The sequence below is a fragment of the Carassius carassius genome, chromosome 30 (genome assembly GCF_963082965.1).
Source record: "Carassius carassius chromosome 30, fCarCar2.1, whole genome shotgun sequence".
Lineage (NCBI taxonomy): Eukaryota > Metazoa > Chordata > Actinopteri > Cypriniformes > Cyprinidae > Carassius > Carassius carassius.
The window spans coordinates 2,154,339-2,175,412 of record NC_081784.1 but is presented as its reverse complement, the minus strand read 5'-3'; the positions used below and the strand labels follow the sequence as shown (position 1 = coordinate 2,175,412).

Here is a 21,074-nt window from a genome sequence, read left to right as displayed (position 1 = left end):
AGTTTGTAACATAAAATGCTGGCTTACTTTTACACAGGGTTAGATACACAATTTTATATGTGAACAGCCCAAATGAAACTGTTAATCAGTACTAAGTTTGGGAAATATTTAGTTGAGATTCAACTGAGAATTTGAAGAGAATTCATAATAAGGAAGAAAAAAGTGAAAACATTAATTAGAGAGGAATGGCGCGCGCGCGCACTGCAGCAGCTGCCAGGGGATGTCGAAGGGGCGGGGTTATGAAGGGCTGAAGTGGGTCTGTTGCCCTGGCAACGGCAAAGGGGTTTTGGTAGCGTTGCTGCGCGGATGGAGGAAACGGTTTGAGCAGTAGAACGCGCCTCAGCGGAGAAACGGCTCGAATGTGAGGAACCAAACCCAGCTCAGGGCTTTCTGTGCTGTCGGTGGAGTTTACGTTTGTGTGAGGAGCGCAGAAAGTTAACATCCTACAGGCAAGTTGACGGTTATCAGGCAGCGCTTCGGTTCCTGTATTGTTTCATGTCTAATTTAACGGCGTTCCTGATCGGAATTATTGAAATGCGAGCGTTCCGTCTCTTCTGCCATGTGCTCTAATCCAGCAAACAACTTCTTTTGTGATCGAGGACACTTGCTAAAGTGTTCAGCCTCAATTCTGAACGGAATACCGATATTTCGCGCGTCACTCTTTGTCCTTGTTCAGATTGAAAGCGAATTTGCGCGGAATTCTAAATGAACAGATCGATATCTGAACGTTCTATTCGTGTGTGACGCGTTCTATTGTCTGTTCACGCGAGTAGTTGACTAGTAACCAGGATATGAACTTTTTTAATACATTTTTTTCTTACAATAAGTGTATGTCATACTAAAAGATCGTACATGCTGATAATACAAGTATATCGTTTTAAAATGTAAACGTAACATTTTGGTGTTGAACTACAAATATGTATTTGAGTTAAGAAGAGTCATTATTTGTTTTATTTTATTTCACTTAAATAATGCTGTGGTGTGATCTATATTTTTAGGGTACACGCCATGTCTCTCTCAAATAATACAGGTCGTAAAATGCACAATATGTTTAAAGATAGTTTTGGATGGATCATGTGGCATTAGTTATAATATCAACTACCTATATTTTTGACTGAATTATTAATTATTGATATTCCCCAGCATATTTTGCTTTAGTAAAGCTTTTTGTTTGTGGACAAAAATCGATAACAGCAGGACTTTTGATGTGTTTTATTAGTAAAAAAAAAACGCATTAAGGCTTATATTTGTCCATGTTGAGTTGATAATTGTGTCTAATCGATAAACAGTGGTTCACCAAGTGTCAGTTCCAAAATCTTAAGTATTGTCAATGAATTGCACATTTTCTGCTATCAAATACATTTTTGCAAGTTAGTTGAGTAACTTATTATGTAAAATAAGTCTATTTGAAAGGATTTAATTGCATTGTGTGTGTTTGTATACATATAATTGTACTTTGCTTTCTTGACATTTCTGTTGGCATTACTTTTTAAAAAGCATATTGTTTGATCAAGTGTTTTATTCTAAACGAAAGTAGAATGTCTTTCAAGTCACTATAATGGTTAATGTGAGACATAGCATCTACACCTACAGAAATCTGTTGACACGCTTGCTTGCCATACTGCCAGGGACATTTTTGACAAGTAACGTTTGAGTTAACTTTACTCTGTGAATGACTTGGCTCCTTTCAGTTCTTGCTAAAAACATTGAGCTATTGGAGCGTTTTGAAAGGTGTCCTGTCCATTGCTTGCTGTGGGGTCCATATGAGCTCCATTCACTGGAAGCTTGACCTCATTGACACGATGCAATCTGTTCACAGCATAATCACTTTCAGAGCTAGTCTGCTCATTGATTGAATATCCTTTGCTATTATTCCCCAAGGCTGAAGTCTAAACAAATTATGCAAACGATCATGTCTTCTATTCATAGCTGCATTGTTGTAGAGTGATTTTGTCTTGGTCTTGGCATGGCGTCACTTTAAAAGAAAGTTAACAGCTGTGGGGATTCTCTTCTAATCTTATCAAGATGTTTTTATGACGTTGAGGTCACATGCATTGTGTTACTATTAATTTCAAAAGAAACCCTGATTGGAATGGATTGGAATTCCTCTCATTAGAATTTGGTAGATAGTATTAGTTGTGTTTATGTATGATTGGATGCCACAGTAATGCTCAGGTCCTAATAAATAGGTGATACCTCATTGATTTTCAAATAGTTTTTTAATTGAGTTAAAGTCAGACTGTTTAATTGTGCAGTTGAAAGGGTGGTTGGTCAGTTCTCCACATTCAACAGATGTTGTTTGCTGACAGCAAGACCCAAGATAAACAGCACACAAAACCTCAACAAGATAAAAGAAACAACTGATCAACCTGCTGTTTAACTATTGAACCGAGTTGCACTGCGTTTTTGGTGCACTTTTGAAAGTTAAAACATTTCGGTTAGAAGTTTTTCCAGTCTTGTACCATAGGAGAAGTGGTGTAAGTTCGTAAAATAACTTTTTATTTGTGGAGTTCTTTAGGAGACGTTTATTATTGGTGCTTTGAAGAACCCATAAACCAATGCGATGATTTGAAGAACCTAAAAATGTAAGAAGAATTTGTTTCGCTCTCCAAAAGCTTATCGAGAACTGTGTGAAAAAGTGCTGCAAAAAACTATTGAAGAAAATGGATTTTAGGAGCGTAAGTGTTTTGGGATGCATTAGCCTTCAGATCAACATGAATATCAAAATGCACTCTTTTACTTTCTTAATGCACTTTTTTGGTCTGTTTATTAAAGATTCATAAATTCACTTTTTTTTGTCTTCATGATCTTTTGATCTTTAATAATTTGCTCCACTTATGAAACGGCTTTTCTTTTCCGCTGACATCATTGAGCCCTCTAATTTGTCCCCAATGACAGCTTCTTATTGAAGTGAATGGTGAATAACCCCCCCCCCCCCCCACTGGTGTGTTTTAATGGACTACTTGAGCTAGTACTCCTTCCACTTGCCTATGCATTGGAAGTTTTCTGGAAGGCCTGTAGAGAACGGAAGTGTTCACTGATGAGGATTGTGGACTGGCTGAATGGATGTTTTCCCCGGAAGGGTGTTTCAGACATTGTGGGATGTCCTGTCTTAGACGTGGAACTATACACACATGGGAAACTCTGGGTCTGTCATGTTGCACCACAGGCAAATTATGTCATGCATGCTGAAAACTAACACTGAATACAATGGAGAATAAGTCTGAAGAAGGCTGAAAAACCAGACGTTGGTTGCATGTTTAGTCAGTGACACAGGAAAGCTTGGGTGTGACTCAACATTAGAAATTCTTGACCTGGGTTTATCGAGCTTATTTTAATCTTCCCACTTTAATTTACATGTTGTTCACCTTGATAGGGCCATATGAAATCTGTTTTATTTTTTCACAAATTCTGTTTTTTATTTTTTATTTTTTTGGACTCCTTTTAATTTAACAAAAATCATGTGTAATCAATTAAAATCATGAAACCTATTCAATGTAACATCAGTATATTTAAATAAATATATATTATATAATATATTTAAAATATATTTAAAAAAATACTTTTTTAATGCCCTATGAAATCATTAAATTTTTTTCTCATGTTCTGTTTTATTATGCATAAAAACAACTTAATCTATTAAATTGTTTTTACAGTAGCCCTAAATATCTATATATTTTTTTTACCAATTCTTCTGGTTATCAAATGAAGAAATAACACCGTAATTTAATTGATCTTTTAATCAATGAAACAAACTTTATTTTTGGCCAAAGAATGAGAGGGTTTATATTGTGTGATTATTCCTTAAAAATAAGTTTTAATTATTTACTATTAGTAGCAGTAGTAGTATTACGTAAATTCTACTGCACAATAATATATTTCTAACATAATTTATTCCAGTTAAACCACATTTTTATTTTGACAGGTTGCTGTTAATACCTTTTACGCTTCTGTCTGTATTTGATATGACAATAGTTTAGCTCAAATGAAATGTTAAAATGCTCAAGAAGTGACTCTCAGAGCAGTTCTGGAGATGTTGTTCATGTGTTTGTGTTTTAAAATCACAGCGAAAGTCACACACACTTCAGTCTGTGTAGTAAAGGAAACCATGCTTGTGCTCTATCTATTCACACAGAGACGAACAGAACATTTAGGATTCATATTTAAAGTCTCTTTGCAGCTTAATAGTTACAGATACTAGTCATACTGCGATTCGATTTAAGTGTACTGACCTACTTTTGATTCATTCAAAAATGTTTGTAATATGCTGAATCTGTGCCTAAGACTAACATTTTGCCGTACCTGCCAATAGTTGGTGACTTGAGAAAAATTACCAGACATGAATATTTTTTACTGGCAATAGAAATCACAATTGTTTATTTATTTGTTTATTGAAAACTAAAATCAATAAAGAAGTATCATTTATAATACTATTGAACTGTACATTTTAATTGAAATAATAATAATAAAACTAAGTTTTTTTTAATGCTTTTACACTATGCACAAGATTTATAAACTATTCTTATTGCAAAATTGGGAAGATGTTTGGTGAATTTTCAAATGCACCTTATAAACGACGCAAACTCACAGTCTCTTGCAGAAATGGAGTTTGTGTGGAGCAGAATTTAGGCCCACGTGAAAAGAGTGCGTATATAATTATAATGCATTCTTTCTGACTTGATAATCGGCATTGTTAGAATTTAATATAATTTATATTAATAATAATTTTTTACTGGCTAACTGGTGAGTAACACTGTTTCAGATACTCACCAACACTCATTTTTTTTTGCATTTATTTAATTATTATCATTATTATAGATGTGTATGTGTGCATAACAAACTATAACTAGGGCAGCACCGAAACTTTGTCTGATTCTGATTTTATTACTTTCTGATTGTATTACTTTCAGTGTAAACGGTGACTAATAACGGATGATGTATCGACAGTATCAAGATCGCGTCAGTTTGATGCTCGTGCAGTCTGACTCGCGGAGAAATCAACACTATCAGCGCAACAGCACACACAGAGAAACAAACATGAACAAACATACCGTGGTAGAAAAAAGATAAGTATTCAATATAATATAAGCAACATCACACGATCAGGAGTGATGTTTTCCCCACTTTCGATTGTAAATATGATATTGATTTTATACAACTTTAGTTAAATAAACAACTAATATTAACCGACTTACATTTTAGACACATTATGGATAGTTTTCGCTTCATTTCAAACAAAAATTGCTCTAAGCAAAGCCACAGCAGAACAATCGCGCATCTGCGAGCAACACACAACAGTCTTTCGTTACTGAATGATTCATTTTTGAACGAGTCAATGATTCAGTGAACCATTTATAAAAACGTTTACTTGATTCATTTATTGAATGAATCAACTGTTTGAACGAATCGGTTGAATCAATGAATACTCATTAAGACAGTGACTTGCCACCACCTACTGATGGTTTAATATCATATTTAAAAGGATCATTGCATTTTCCAACATTTTATGTTTGTATGTACAAAAAAGTAAAACATTTAATCTATTAATTGGAAAGATGAAGTTTGTTGATACTGATTTAATTTGAATAGTAACAACCATGTGTCTTAATCTAACTTAATGTATTGATCACATGTAAGAATTCAACGTAAATTGAGACATGTACATTTAATCAGTTTAGGAAAATATTGTAAAATAAAAATAAATACATTTATGCATTTAGCAGAAGCTTTTATACAAAGCGATTTACAGTGCATTCAGGCTAACATTTTTACCTAACGTGATCCCTGGGAATGAAACCCACAACCTTGCGCTGATAAAGCAACACTCTACCACTTGAGCCACAGGAACTGTACTTCATAAAGTTCAACCAATTTAAGTAAATAATATAATATAAATAAATAAAGCTAATTCTGATTCTGATTCATTTGGTGCTTGGTGAGTGTTAATTTTAGCCCCTGCTGCCATGTAATAACCTGTGAATCTGATATTGCAAGAAGTATAAATGCAACAACAACTTCCTCAAAAGTTTGAGTACCTAAAGAAATCGCAGTCAGAGCCATTATTCCTTGTAACTCCCATCATTAGTTAGAACTCATCCGTCTGGTTTCTGGAGTCGTTTACTGGCTCGTGTTGACGCGCATGTCTGTTGATGCTATCTGGCCTTTGTTTGCAGTTGTCTGTTTGTAACGAGCGCAGCTGCATGTCACTCATCGGCTAGACCTCACCTCCCTCCTAGCCCCCCGCCACCCTATTATTTATTATTTTCTTTCCACCCGACCAGGAGGAAGGACGAACCCCAAGAGCTCGCTAGTCCAATATAGGTGGATGCTCCAAATTTGGGTAGCAAAAATAGCACTTTCCTTTTGTGCTGAAGTACATTCTACAGCCTTCCTGGAAGTTTCTTACTTAGAAATGTGGAATCATAATTGCAATATGATTTTGGTTGGAATGGACTTTGAGCAGTTCTATATTTCTGTCTTTTTTTCCCTTCCTGACCAAGATTTAAATATATTGCAGCAAAATGAACCTCAAATAATGTGTGTTGACATTTTATGTATTTAATTAGGCTCTTAGTTATAAGGAATTCTCAATGAATGTCATAATATCCCAACAAATTTTTCTGATTAATTGCATACACGTTTTTCAGCCTGTACCCACAAATTCATAATCTGTGTGCACGCTTTTGCACTCCGCTTCAACAGTAGGATATTCACGGATTTGTGGCCCCGCCCCCAGTCTTCTTTTTAGCATTCATTTTACATTAATCACCAATAGGATAACGGTTTTGTAAAATGTATTTTTCAAAATATAGAATTTCCTGAATTTTCTGAAAAACGAAAGAGTTTCGAGAGATATACAAATAATGTACAGGTTATGTTGTCATTCCTTTGCTCTCTGGCTGAATGCAATTTTATAACAGGCCTTATTATTTAATAATAACAGCCAGTGAAGCCTGTTAGACTACATGCATCTAACTCTCTAAAAGGCTACATATGCATTTAAAAGAAGCTTTTTATCCAAAACGACTTACAAAAGAGAAACAAATCATGTCAAAAATCTGCCATAACCATTCCAGGTTTATTAGATAATAATAAAGTGCTAAGTTTATTCCAAATAGCCTAAAAGAGATTTTGACGCACATCGTTCTTAATAAATCATTGTATTCCACTCTGTACCCTAATTGATAGAGAATCACGGTAAGCATGCAGTTATAAGACAAATTGATGAAAGTGCACAAATGAAATGAAAAGTGACTTCAGTTATCAATATATGTTATTTTATTTACATATTATTGGACATAATGCACTACAATCCATTTTGAGAAGTATTTTCTGAGAAGTATTTTATGGCAAGAAAATGCATGCAAAGTAATACAGTAAATTACTAATTATTGTCATTAATAAATTATTAATTGACATACTCCTTGCTCAAAGTCTGGACTTACAGAAAATCCTGAGGTGTTCCACTGATAATTACGAGCACTCATCTCATAAATACACAATAATTCTGACATGACTTGAAGGAAGCATAAGTGCACTTGATGGATTAACTAGCGGGTTAAGAACGAGTCATCTGTGGCTCATTAAACTCCTAAGGTCATTTATCTGGGATGAGAGATGCTCTTATAGTCCTGCATCCGTCAGTTGGTCGTAAAACTCAGTTGTTTGTGTAGAATCCCATGTGGCGGCCTCTCGTCGCGCGTTTCCCTCCCACTTCGTTCTCCGCGTCTGTTGTGGCTCCGCAAAGGGGATTTGACACATGCTGCCATTAGCGGCCGTTCTCCCATTGAAAGCGATGCTAATGTGACCGTTGGCCTGATTGTGAGGGAGAAAGTGAGGATCTAGATGTGCCATATGGCACTGGTTACAAGACTAGATTACACACAACAGTGCAAAGACTTGGGTACAAGAAAAAATTGGTGTGTATTTTTTAAATGGTAAATTAAATAATTTCATGACCAATCAGTGATTTAAAGCTGAATGCTGATTTAAGTCTTAAGTATAAACCGGTTTGAAACCAACTGATTCATGAGTCTTCTTGACCAAGGAGCTGACTCACAATGATTCATTCGTTTGAACCAAACTTCACTAGTCATGTTGTAGACTTGCAAGGCAAGCGATAAAAAAAATATGTTTTGTTTTTTTGTTGTTGTTTTATTATTTTGCATTTGGTTTTTGTATTTATTTTTAAAATGCAACTTGTTTTGCTTTCAAACCCTGTTGCATTTATTGGTGAAAAAATATTCTGAGATGAATCGTTGCATACTTAGCGAAGGATATGAGTGGAGGTGTGTGAGCTATATCGTCTGTGGAAGGTGTAGGACTATAATATGTTTTATCTGAGGGCTATATTTAGTCTGAGGGCTACAATAGGGTGTCTAACAGCCTGTCAATATAAGTTTTTGTATAATTCTGAGTGCCCTGTTCACGCAGACATGATACATCATCAGTGCATTCCACAATGCAATTGTGTTCTGTTTATTCTAACTTCTACCTTCTCATTATTTCTTGCCATTGCGATTTAATTTTGATTAATCGTTCAGCCCTAGCGTTTTGTACTGTAATAAATGTGACGACTATTGAAAATAGTTCAAAACAAAGTTGGATCAGAACATATCTGCGTCTCAGAGCAACACTGGTGTTTCGTTCCTGAATGAATCTGTTTTGAGGAAATCATTTTAGTCAATGATTCAGTGATCCATTCATAAAGACTTGTTTCTTGCTTCCTTTCCAAATGAATTGGCTGTTTTGAACAAATCATTTGAATGAATTATTCAATGCATCACTCATTAAGACAAGGACTTGCTGCCACCTACTGGTGGTTTTAGTGACATAATTTACCAGCACAAAAACACACTCAGCAAAATATTGTTTAAATATCATCATTTAAGTAAGCATTGAGGTTATTTTAAGGTCATCTGGTCTAATTGAGTTGGTAAGTGGCATGGTAAGTGTATTATGATTTAAGAGTTTTAGGCATAGTTCTCACTTCTCTATCGAAGCAGAATTATTTCTGTGAAATGGTTCACAGATAGTCACTTCCTCTTTTAGATCTACTGAAGCTTGTCTGGACAGCAAAGTCACATGTAGATTCCTGTTTCCAAAACAATAAAGTCGACTGATGGCACACAAAACACAGGAAGTAACACAAGCTTTTTACATGTCTTTTTAAAGCTGCTTTACAGCAGAATTGAATACTGTTTGCAACGCTGAATCATTATTTTCTTGTTTATCGCTGTAAAGCTGTATTGTATAAATCACTATAGAAATAAAAGTGACTTGCCTCTGTATTGACCGTGATTGAGCTGAAACTCGGCTCAAGTGGGTTCAGAAGGTTCACATATGAGATCATATAATATTTCCTCTTGATTCATCTCTCTACTTGACACATTGAGATTGAGAAACAATCTGTTGTTTCTGAAATAAGTCATTTCTCTCAGGCTTCTTCCACTTCGTACTCAATGACTCTTAGGGTTTCGTTTCAGTGGTGCCAATTCTTACATTTGCATTTTATGCACTTTCAGATGCTTCCGTTCAAAGCAACTTGCATTGCATTTTATATATATATATATATATATATATATATATATATATATATATATAAAATGATATGATTTCATGCATGGAAATTCCCTGTTAAACGAGGTACAGTTTCTGTATCAGCACAGATCAGATGATTCATTGTTGACATCAGGTGCATTTTGCATGTTCAAAAAAAATTCTGATAACCATCAAAAATCTGCAAGAGCAATATGTTTGTTGTCGACTAGCGATTCACAGCACATCTTTACCACCCTGCTTCTTAAGTAATTGAACTGAAGGACATTATATGCATGCACAAATAAATAAAATATATTGATTGAAGGATCTGAAATATTGGTAGTGTGTTGAGAATAGGGCTGCAACTAACGATTACTTTGATAATCGATTAATCTGTCGATTATTTTTACGATTAATCGATTAATCTGTTTATTTACTTATATTTTAGTTTTTTCCATTCCCCCCCCCAAGTAAATTATTAATAAAGGGTCTTTATCATTCAGCATAGATTTTTAAAAGATTTTAACCATTTTGCATTGTCATATCCTCATCAAAAATATACTTGGAGTTGTTTTATTATGTGTTAGTAATCCTTTTGTTGAACTCTCTTCTGCAATCAGAACACTGACCCATACTCTAGCAAATTTCACAAGGAGATTTCAAATAATGTTTTCACCATGGCAGTCCTTAGAGCTCCTAAAGTAGTTTAACATCCCGAACAAAGCTTAAGGAATCTTTCAGAACATATTTTCACAAAGAATAAGGATAAAACAGAATACGATTGCAGCGCGTTGTATTTTATTATTTACTGGGAAACAGCTTTATAGCTTTTGCTGTGAAATTGTAAACAATCCTTCAAATAAAGTGCCAAAGGCATGAAACCTGAATGGAACTCACAATTTAAAGTAAAATCCATCAGAAGGTTGTCCAGAAAAAAAAATCGCAAACAACATTGTACTGGAGAATCTGCACAAATAGAAGTCTTAGGGGCCGTTTCACATATCGCGCCTAAAAACGCGTGGAAAACGCTAGGCGCACCGCTTTCTCCTCCTTTCCAAAGCGCTCGGGCAGAAGCGCCCCTGAGGCGTCTACCTTTGCTAAGCAACCATGACGTGCTCTCTCCTTGAAGACGCAGACATTTCAGCAAAGGATAAATGGATTTGCAGCTCAAAAAATCGCTTGCAGTAGCTCTGCTACTAAATTTTTTTCAAAATGGAAATCCATATACAGCTATGATCAGCAGTTCCTTCATCTTGGCTGAGCTTTTAACGTTGGTACGGGAAAGGATGAAGCTGATTATTTAGTTCTCGTCACATGACCCGCGGTTCGCTTGCCGCATTCTGAAAAGTTGAAATGTTTTTAACTCGGGTGCCTGGAAAAACGGGCGTGTCGCGATCGTGTCGTTTCCATTATGAGCGCGCATACTGCGCGCCTACATTGGAAATAACGAACATGAGCGCGCAAAAGACGCGATATGTGAACGGCCCCTTAAACAGTTCAGTAGTGCAGAGTTTACAGGTTAATCTTCTTTTTTGAAGGCTCAAAGTAAAGTACTCCCACATAAAACGAGGCCAGCTATTGGCTATTCGCTACTTCTCCTGCTCTACTGGCTGAGTAAAACCTCCGGTGGCTCATTACTGCCACACTTTGGTCACCGCAGATTTGAAATATGCACGAAATGAGCCGCTTACGGCAAATAAGTTATTTAGCAACGAATCGATGAAAAAATTAGTTGACAACTATTTTAATAATCGATTTTAATCGATTAAATTGATTCGTTGTTTCAGCTCTAGTTGAGAAAATTACATTTGCATACAATCTCACTGCCTTTAATATAAATATTGTTTCATTAGACAACATTGGGCGGGATGAAAAAAACACCATATGTGACCCTGCAGCACAAAATTATTCTTAAGTCTCTGGGGTATATTTGTAGCAATAGCCAAAAAAATTCATTTGGACAAGTTTAAAGGCAATTTTCTCAGAATTTAGATTTTTTTTGCACCCTCAGATTCCAGATTTTTAACTAGTTGTATCTCGGCCAAATATTGTCCTATCATAACAAACCATACATCAATGGAAAGCTTATTTATGTATCATATTATCATATTAGTAATCCCATATATATAAGGGTGTAATGGTTCACAAAATTCACATTTCGGTTCGATACGACACACAGGTGTCACGGTTCGGTATGTTTTCGATACAAAGTAACAAAGAAATTCCTGACAAATTTTCTTTATTTTCTTTCTTTCTTTATTTATTAAAACTAATATAATATGATCTTAAAAATATTTTAGACTTTGGAAGGCCTTTTGTCTTTTGCCGTTGATTTTAGAAGCGTATCATTTTCATGTGTTATTAAGCCTTGCCACTTGTCAATTTAACCATTCAAAAGACTTTAAAGCATTTAAAAACAAGACACGGAAAAGGATGTGTAAGAGCCCACTTCAGCACCGCGGTGTTCTGATGTTCAGGCTCACGCAGAGAGAGACGTCTTAAAACACCTGAACACTGAATTTGTCTGTTTTTGCTCTTGTACCGACAAATGCATAAAAAATATGTGAAAATACCCGTCTTGGATAGTATGTTCGAAAAAAATTTTCGGTTATGTTTTAAGTGAAAGTAAACAGTTGAGGGAGAAAAATCATATGTGTATTATATTGGATGCATTCAATGTCTCTTAAAGTGACCGCGCCTAATTTGGCTACTAGTTGCTATAATGTTAATCCAATGCAAGAAAAATGAAAAAAAATTAAATGAAAGAAAGAAATATAGATTTTTTTTAACTAGTACGTGCAGGATACTATTAATTTAATGTATGTAAGTGAGTATAGCAAAATAAGAGGGGCAGCTGTGGCCTAATGGTTAGAGAGTTGGACTAGTTTCCAGAAACTTTGACCATGTTTTGCTTACGTGGTGTTTTTTTTTTTTCAGAATTGCTAATGCAACCTTTTCACACAACAGACTGAACAAAATTAATCATTGCTCGGTACTTGGTCAACAAAGTATTGACAGTTGTCTGAAGTTTTGTTTGATTGTAATCCATTGCATATCTTTCTATCAAAGTTATCTGATATTATCAAGATTACTTTGTCCGGACAGTTTAAATCTGAGTTCTTGTAATATTTTTTTACAATTTTCTAAACTATAGCAAATAAACTGATAATGTTAGAAATGTTGAAGGTGTCTGAATAAATTTTGGTTTGACTGTATATTTAACTTTTACAGTGCTATTTTACATTTAATTATTTGGTTTCTGTACCTGGACACTTACAAACTTGAAAAAACTTAAACACTGTGTAAATATCACAAACAAATTAACAAAATGAACATACAAAATAAACCCTTTCAAACAGGGCCCACTGGTACAACCTCCACCGGGGCCCCACTGGCCCCATATAATATATATATAATATATAATTTTAGTTGAAGTATGTACTTTGTAATGTAATACCCCACTTTTGATTTGTTTTTTTGCTACAAAATAAAATCTTCACTAAAGCACTCTATTAAATAAGCTGACAGAATTCTTATAAAGCCATTCAATTCCATAAGAAATCCTGGTAACGGACAAAAAAGTAGCTTTTACAGTGATGACCTTTCTCTGATAAAAGACGTCTTGTCTGTATGTTCTGCACAATTGGTGCTGGATAAAAAAGATCAGTCATTGATTTCCTTCATTTTATCCCTAAATCATTTAGACAGCCGGTTTGTCCAACTCTTTTTGCTCTAGACGTGAAATTCCTGGAAATTGTCACCCTGATATCAACGCAGGCTGATGGTGTGGTGTTATATTAAGACTGTGGCATCGTGGGGGAAGGGACCTTTTCCTTTCAATCCTTGATGGAGATTTAACATAAGGGAAAACACATCACCTGATCTCAGACAACAGCTGTCATGCAGTTGTTTCACGGTAGATTTAAATGAGTGTCATACTATTTTCCGTGCAAGGCTGTATTTTTAGTCTCAGCTCTGTAGCGCTTTTTCTCTCTCTGAACTTATTAGCCTACTTCTGTGAAAGACTTTTGGGTTGCACTTTATTTTACAGTACGTGTACTAACATGTACTTATAGTGTACTTACAGTGTATTTATCTAAGAAAGTTCTGGTAATACAAGGTAACTACATGGGGTAGGGTTAGGTTTAGGGGTAGGTTCAGGGTTAGTACCTAGTTATTACATAGTTATTGTAATTACTATAATAAGTACATAGTATGTACATGAGGAACAGGACTGTAAAATAAAGTGCTACCGACTTTCCAGTGGAAACGCTAATGCTTGTCATAATACCTTGAGTATCAGACCATGTTCTTAATGAAACCACTTTGTGACCTGCTAGAATAAATGGCTCATTTCTGGAGTTGAACGTTCAGGCTTCTTCTGCTTAATGTAGTATTCAATGCATCTGTGCCTTCAGTAGGGTTTAGTTTCAATGGAGAACAGTTTTGTTTTATGCATTTAGTAGACACTTTTTTTTAGTAGACGTCTTACATTGCATACAATGTATTAATTTTATAAGTCCATGCATTACCTGGAAATCCTCTGTTGAACTTGGTACAATTTTTGCATTAGACCAAATATGTAATTTTTGACATTAAAGGATAGTGTTGTCACAATACCAAAATTATTGTTTCGATACTGATACCTAGTCAAGAATTGCGATTTCGATACTTTTTCGATACTTTTGCTGAAAAGGGAAAATACACTCTCAAATATCATTGCTGTGCTTTATTTTAAAACTGGGACAACATTCTAATCATATAACACACTAATAAATGAACACATGAACAGCATATATATTAAACATTTGAACAAAATATGAAATATCAAAATATAGAAAATAAATTAGAGCAATGACATACTCTTTACTCAAGGTAAAGAAAGAATCAATTTAGCAGCATTATCTCAGTTATCATAAGAAACATAAGAATAATACATTTATCTCGTCTCTGAACTTGGAATAAAAATATGAACAGCGATTATATTAAACAATGTTTCTGAACTCAGAAGATTAAATGTCGAAAGATAAATAATATCAATTTAAGTAATGGCATTCAAGTAAAAAAAAAAAAAGCAAATAAAATTTAGCAGCAATATCTCAGAAATTGTAACTTATTCTGTCAGTTGTGCAACCTTTTCTTTCAGAGGAGAAAACTCAGCCAGTGAGCTTTAATGAGCGTCATCTTTTTCTACAGTCATGGACCGGCATCCACAGTATCACTTGTGCTCGCACATGCAGCCTAGTGATGCGCGGGTCCCGACTCCCGCTTTTATGAAATTATTTGGCCCGCCCCGGCCCGCAAATAAAGTACAATTTCTTTTCTCATTTCTCGTTCACTGTAGTTCCTCCCTCCACAGCAGCGTTATTAGAAGCGCATGCGCAGCTCGTGAACAGCTCTGTGAACTGTTTCATCCTGTCAAAGAGTTACTCAAGATGTGACGGAGCATGTGCTTTGTTGAATGTAGTGATCGAATCCGCCCTTCACTGAACGAGATCGAGTGATCTTCTCGTTCGTGAACGAGTTGAATGAACTGATACATCTCGTTTATGAACGAAATGAATGAGTATACAGGGTCAGTGAGCCAAGCATGTAAATCTCGATCAGCAATCAGCAGATACAAAGCGCAGTTATAGTGCTGTGCAGATAAGCTCGTTTTCATATTTAGCATACAGAACATAACTCCACGTTTAATCCCTGATTAATGTGAATATTATATATGAACTGTCTGACCAAACAATTAAAATGTTAATTATGCAAGAAAACCTTGTGCTTTGTTCATCTGAACAACTTATTTAAACTATTTAATGCAATTTTGCACACATTTTAGTAAAGCCAAATCAGTTTAGTAAAGCCACTAATGCAGCCATCTCGCTGTAGTGTTTTTTTGCTGCTTGCGTGAGGAGAAAAAACACAGCCGTCCATAGGGAGGCACTGGAAGCGTGTTTTGCCCACACCAACATGAAATATGTCTCTTACTAATCTGGAACGCTGTCATTCTTTGAAGTATCGATACTAATAAATTTAGGAATTGTGACATTTTTAATTTCCGAGAATAGCAATACTTTTGAAGTATCGGTGCACCGTGCAAAACTATTAAAGGAACAGTTCACTCAAAATGCTGAAAAATTGCTGAAAATGTGCTCACCCTCAGGCTATCCAAGATTAGGATGAGTTTGTTTCTTCATCAGATTTGGAGAAATGTAGAATCGCATCACTTGTTCACCAATGGATGCTCTGCAGTGAATGGGTGCCGTCAGAATAAGAGTGCAAACAGCTGATAAAAACAATCAACAAGTAATCCACACATCTCCAGTCCACCAGTTAACATATTATAAAGAGAAAAGCTGCATGTTGGAAAGAAACAAATCCATCATTAAGGCGTTATAACTTCAAACCAAAGTTAAAATATGAGTCCTTTATCCATAATATTGCTTTCTCCAGTGATAAAAGTCTTCTTGTCTGAATCAGGACAGATCAAGCACCGTTTACAAGCCAAAACGGCTCTAAACAAATATGTTGGTCGATTGTGATGTTAGAGGACAACAGGGAATAGACTTTTTTCACTGGAGGAAGTGTTATTATGGATTATTATAGACTATAGTATTTTGGCCAGAATCAATGATTTAAAGTTAAAATGCTTTAATGATGGATTTGTTCCTTACCAACACACAGCTTTTCACAAGTCATTAACTGATGGACTGGAGTGCTGTGGATTACTTGTGGATTTGTTTTTATCAACTGTTTGGACTCTCATTCTGACGGCACCCATTCACTGCAGAGCATCCATTTCTGAGCAAGTGATACAATGCTACATTTCTCCAATTCGGATGAAGAAACAAACTTGGATAGCCTGAGGGTGAGCACATTTTCAGCATATGTTCATTTTGGGTGAACTATTCCTTTAAATGCATTCACATGTTCAACAATATTCTTGTTGACAACTAACTTCCGTCACATCTTCGTCAGCCTTTGTCTTTGTGACCGTCAGCTTATTGAAAGCCACGTAGTGTTTGCACAGTGCTTTAAGACACACCTATGTGTATTTGACATAGAGGTGCGATGTCTTTGCTTCGTCAGGTCAACTGGCAACAGTGAATGAGCCGAGAGGTTTGGGCGTGATCAAGACACAGTTTAACACGTCGAAACGCCTGATAAAGGGTGGGGTGACACCCTCCAGGGCACAACGGTGCTTTTACAGCGCTGCTTTCTGCATGTCAGTGTGTTTACACAGCCTTTCTCCTTCGCTTTTCCCATTGCAATATGTTGATATTAGCTCTTGTTTTGCCCTTTCAGTTTATTTCAGGGCTCAGTACTGAAACACAGTGATATCTGGTAATGCTGGGCTCAATATTTCGAGGACGTATTGATCTCTGTCCATTAGATGCTCCATCCTACAGGGCAAAAGCTGATGTCGAGGGATAAAACGTCCCTCTTCTGGTGGCTTTTTAGGTCATTGGTTTCCTTTTGCGCACCCTTTACTGCGGTCGCAGGTTGGCAACGTGCCTTCGTTTGATCGTGGGAAAAGCCAGCTGGATGGTTCAGAAATGGTTTTCGGTGGAAGAAACACAGGGTTATCTACACCTGCAACCTTTTTGATTATGTAATTGCAAGTTATCTATAATTAATAAATAATTACATAATGTAGTTTACCCAGGATATATGAGCTATTATGAGGGTAGAGAGGACTTTAAAGGCTGAACGTCCATGAATTATGAAGCAGGCTTTCAGTTTTCCTCTGATTTTGTAAAATCTGTTCTCATGCTTCGGGATTTTAGAGAAAACTGGATTTTTTTTTGCCTTTAAATATTGCAAAAGATGTCTTTAATCTTCAGGATGAAAGGAAATATCTGTTAAGGAGCTAGGAAGCATTTTCATTAGATTCACAATCAGAATATTTTAATGTAGTCACATACATAGAGAAAAATAGAAAAAAAGCCATGAATGTTGGAAACGTACAAAGGCTCAGAGAACAAAGTCATGCTGTTTTTTTTTCTTTTTAACACAATATAGTTTCTGATAAAAACTTTTGGATATAGCAGCTCTTCATCATTTTGTTTTGATAAAACTATCGCAGAATCACTCAGAAACTCAAAGGTCTTTACTGCAACCCACCAATATAAAAGTTTAGTTTCTCTTGAGAAAATTATGACAGAAATATATTACTATCATACAGTAGAATGTAATTAATCTGATAATAATAGTAATTCATATTATTCATATTAATAAAATAATAATTACGGTTGTTAAAATAATACAAAATAATTTATTAAATAATTATCTTTTTTACATAAATTTAATAATAAATTATAATCATGATATTTTTGGTAATGTCACAATTTTTCTTCCATGCTTTAATTTTAACAGTAAACATGTGCAGCGATTTGTTTACCAAAATACAATTTCAGAATGTTACATTTAAAAAAAATATATATATATTTTTTTTTAATGGTTAATGCCTTGATTTTATTACCACCATTTTTTTTTTTATAATAAATTGATATTAAATCATAATTTCAAAAATTATAAAACATTTCATATAGTCCTATTATTGTAAAAAAAAAAAAAAAAAAGGTTATACATTATTAAAGTTTTATGAATTCAGTTGATTAGACATGCTTTTTGATTATTACAATTTAATTCAACCACTAAAGCAAAATCTAGAAAAACAAAAATACGAACATGGAATCTGGATTTCTTTGAGCCCTAATCTCTTTCTCTCTCTCTCTCACACACACACACACACACACACAGATAGATAGATATATAGATACATATAATGTGAAAAAATTAAAAATAAATTTTGCTTTGGAAGTTTGAAAAATGCAGAAACAAGTCTGTCACTTTAAGGATGAAAGAGATGGAAAGGAAAGCGTCGCTGGCACCTGCCCGCCGCTCTCATGAATGAAAGGCTTGGCATTGACTGGGAGTTTTAACTTGCAGATGAGCTTGAGTGATCTCTGTGATCAGACCCCGGTGTCACAACCGTCCCTCATTAGCGCTCGCTCTCTTGCCCTCACAAGTGTGCCATTACCAGCCGCCGCTTTGATGCTGTTTGATAAGAACACTGGTAATTATGATAATCACAACAGCAATGATAATCGACTATGAGCTAATCACATAAAAACCACTTCCCCTTGTTGCTCGACAGCGGCGCTCAAATGTAGTGGCCGTCTCAAATTGTAGAGGAATTGTGCTGTGCTTTTATGGGACTTCCCATCAGCACCTGGGAATTATTAGGGCTGCTCCACTCGGTTTAGGTCAGAGTTTGTGTTGGTAATAGGGGTTAATAAAGTACCCGGAGGCTATAGAGAGGAGCCTGGGTGAAGTTAATGGGTTAACAGGAGCAGCCTTGTGTTTATGGTAATGATACTGGCCAGTTAAGGGCACTTAAACAATTATGACACAGTAAAGACAACATGTTCAGTAAACCACACAGTTAAGCTTAACTTTCTGCATGTCAAAAGTGAACGTGCCGCACCATGTCTTGAAACTAATCTGCATTATTTTTAAACATTTTTATTTTATTTTAATAAGTATTCTAGTTTCATTTTCTATTTTGTTATAGTATTTATATTCTTTTTTTATATTTACGTAATTTTATTTATCATTAATGATAAATTAATGATGATTTCATATTTGATTTATTTATTTTATTTTACTTTTGTATTTTTTATTTACTTTCTATATATGTGTGTGTGTATATATATACATATATGCGCATGCTAACATTTTTTTTGGTCATTTCATTTTTTTATTGATTATATATAAATATTCAAAAAAAAATTATTTATTTGCTTTAGTAATTTTAATCTATTTATTTATTATATTATTTGTATAGTATTTTATTTTATATTTTGTTTATTTTATTGTTTTCTATTTCACTTTTTTATTTTTTATGAATATAATTTTTATTGTTTTTTTTTTAAATGCTGTTACTTTTGTTTTGGTTATTTCATTTTGTGTGTATCTCTTTTTTTAGTATTTTATTTATTTATAATATTTTAATATTTATATTAATTAAACATTTTTTGAATTATTGATTTTTATTTTGTGGTTTTCATTTAATTGTTTTATTTAAACACCATTATTGTTATAATCGTTTTGTGTAGTGAGCATGTAGTAGCCTTAGCTCATGTGCCGTGGCTCTTTCTTTCAGAAACCTTTTAAAAGAGGATCTCTGTGTTTGTGTTTTGGGCTTTGGGGAGAAGCTTTGCTTTAATGCATTTGGGCAGCTCTTTTGCTGCCTGACATGTCTGATAACTACACTTTCCGGAGAGTTGTGATTCATCATTCACTGCTTATGACTTATTTATTAATTTTACTGTTTCCATGGCACTTCTCTCAGCCTTTCATTTGCTCACTCATTCTCCGTTAGCTCTTTTACAGTTTCCTCTCTGTGTTTTCCTTCTTGGTACCATGTCCTCTTATTGATCCAGGGTTGAAATGCTGCCCCTTCAGAGCATCAGAGTGCTGTTAGTTCCTTGTCATGTTTGTCTATTCTGGACCTGATGTTCCTCGTCCCAAGTTCTTGTTTTGGTCTGAGTTAGTGGTTAAGAAAAAGGAAATACCATACTTTTTTTTCCCCAAGGGTAGTTTTTAGAGCCCGACCGATATGAATTTTTTGGGGCCGATGCCGATATTAACTCGAAAAGAGCCGATTTATAAGCCGATATTTTGATTTTAAAAATAATCTGGATATTAGACCCATTTCCTATAAACTGCACTTACACAACATTCAATAGCAAAATTTCTGCCTGTTCTATGTATGTGGGCTGTATAAACCATTTTGCAGAAGGGATTATGTTTAAAAAAAAGCCTTAGATTACAGTCTCAATGAATAAACAATTGCACATCAAAAGTATATATTTTTTTAATGATCAAAAAACAGTCTGGTTTTAAACATTTAACACTTTTACTTTCTTCCAGTTGAAGCTGGTTTTAACAGTCTGTGTGTGTACTGTAAATAAATTATAATACTAAAGTTAAAGTATTTGCAGAAGTAGTCCCACACTTTGCTGCTACAGCATTCACCTTTTTCAGCCATCTGTAGGCAGAAAGAGAGACAGAGAAAGAATAAGCATGTGTATTAATAATATCACCATGTATCATTACTCATGTCATCAGGGTTAGAGTAACGTAACAGTTGTTGTTTTTTCGAGGCACGCTGTACATAACTTCTAGTCATTGACTACACGCGCCCCCCTGCCACAGTTACGCGGCCATTATGTGCAGATATATTTAGATATATTATCTGCAGATATATTTAGAATAAGTTAAACGCTAACGTTATAGTTTGACCTCTTATTAACGTTCGTGCTCTTCCACTGATAAACATGGTATTAGCTTTGTTGCTAATCTAATATAGCAATGCATTAGCGGCTGCAAGTGATGTTACAGAATATTTAGAAGTGATAATGATAGGACCGTTAGCTAGAACTACCACACTGTTTTTATATACAGTGTATGAACTAAATCTACAATCATTTCACATGACGAACGACAGATTCACCGTCAAAAGAGTGCACCTCCTG

General features: G+C 34.9%; 1 protein-coding gene across 1 annotated transcript in view; it reads left to right on the top strand.

Annotated features, from left to right (window-relative positions):
• The first annotated feature begins 281 nt into the window (after positions 1-281).
• LOC132110393 (forkhead box protein N2-like) overlaps positions 282-21,074 on the top strand; it is a 34,735-nt gene continuing 13,942 nt past the window's right edge. Inside the window, exon 1 of the mRNA XM_059516961.1 lies at positions 282-449. The gene's annotated coding sequence lies outside the window, so the exon portion shown is untranslated. The remainder of the gene's footprint in view (positions 450-21,074) is intronic.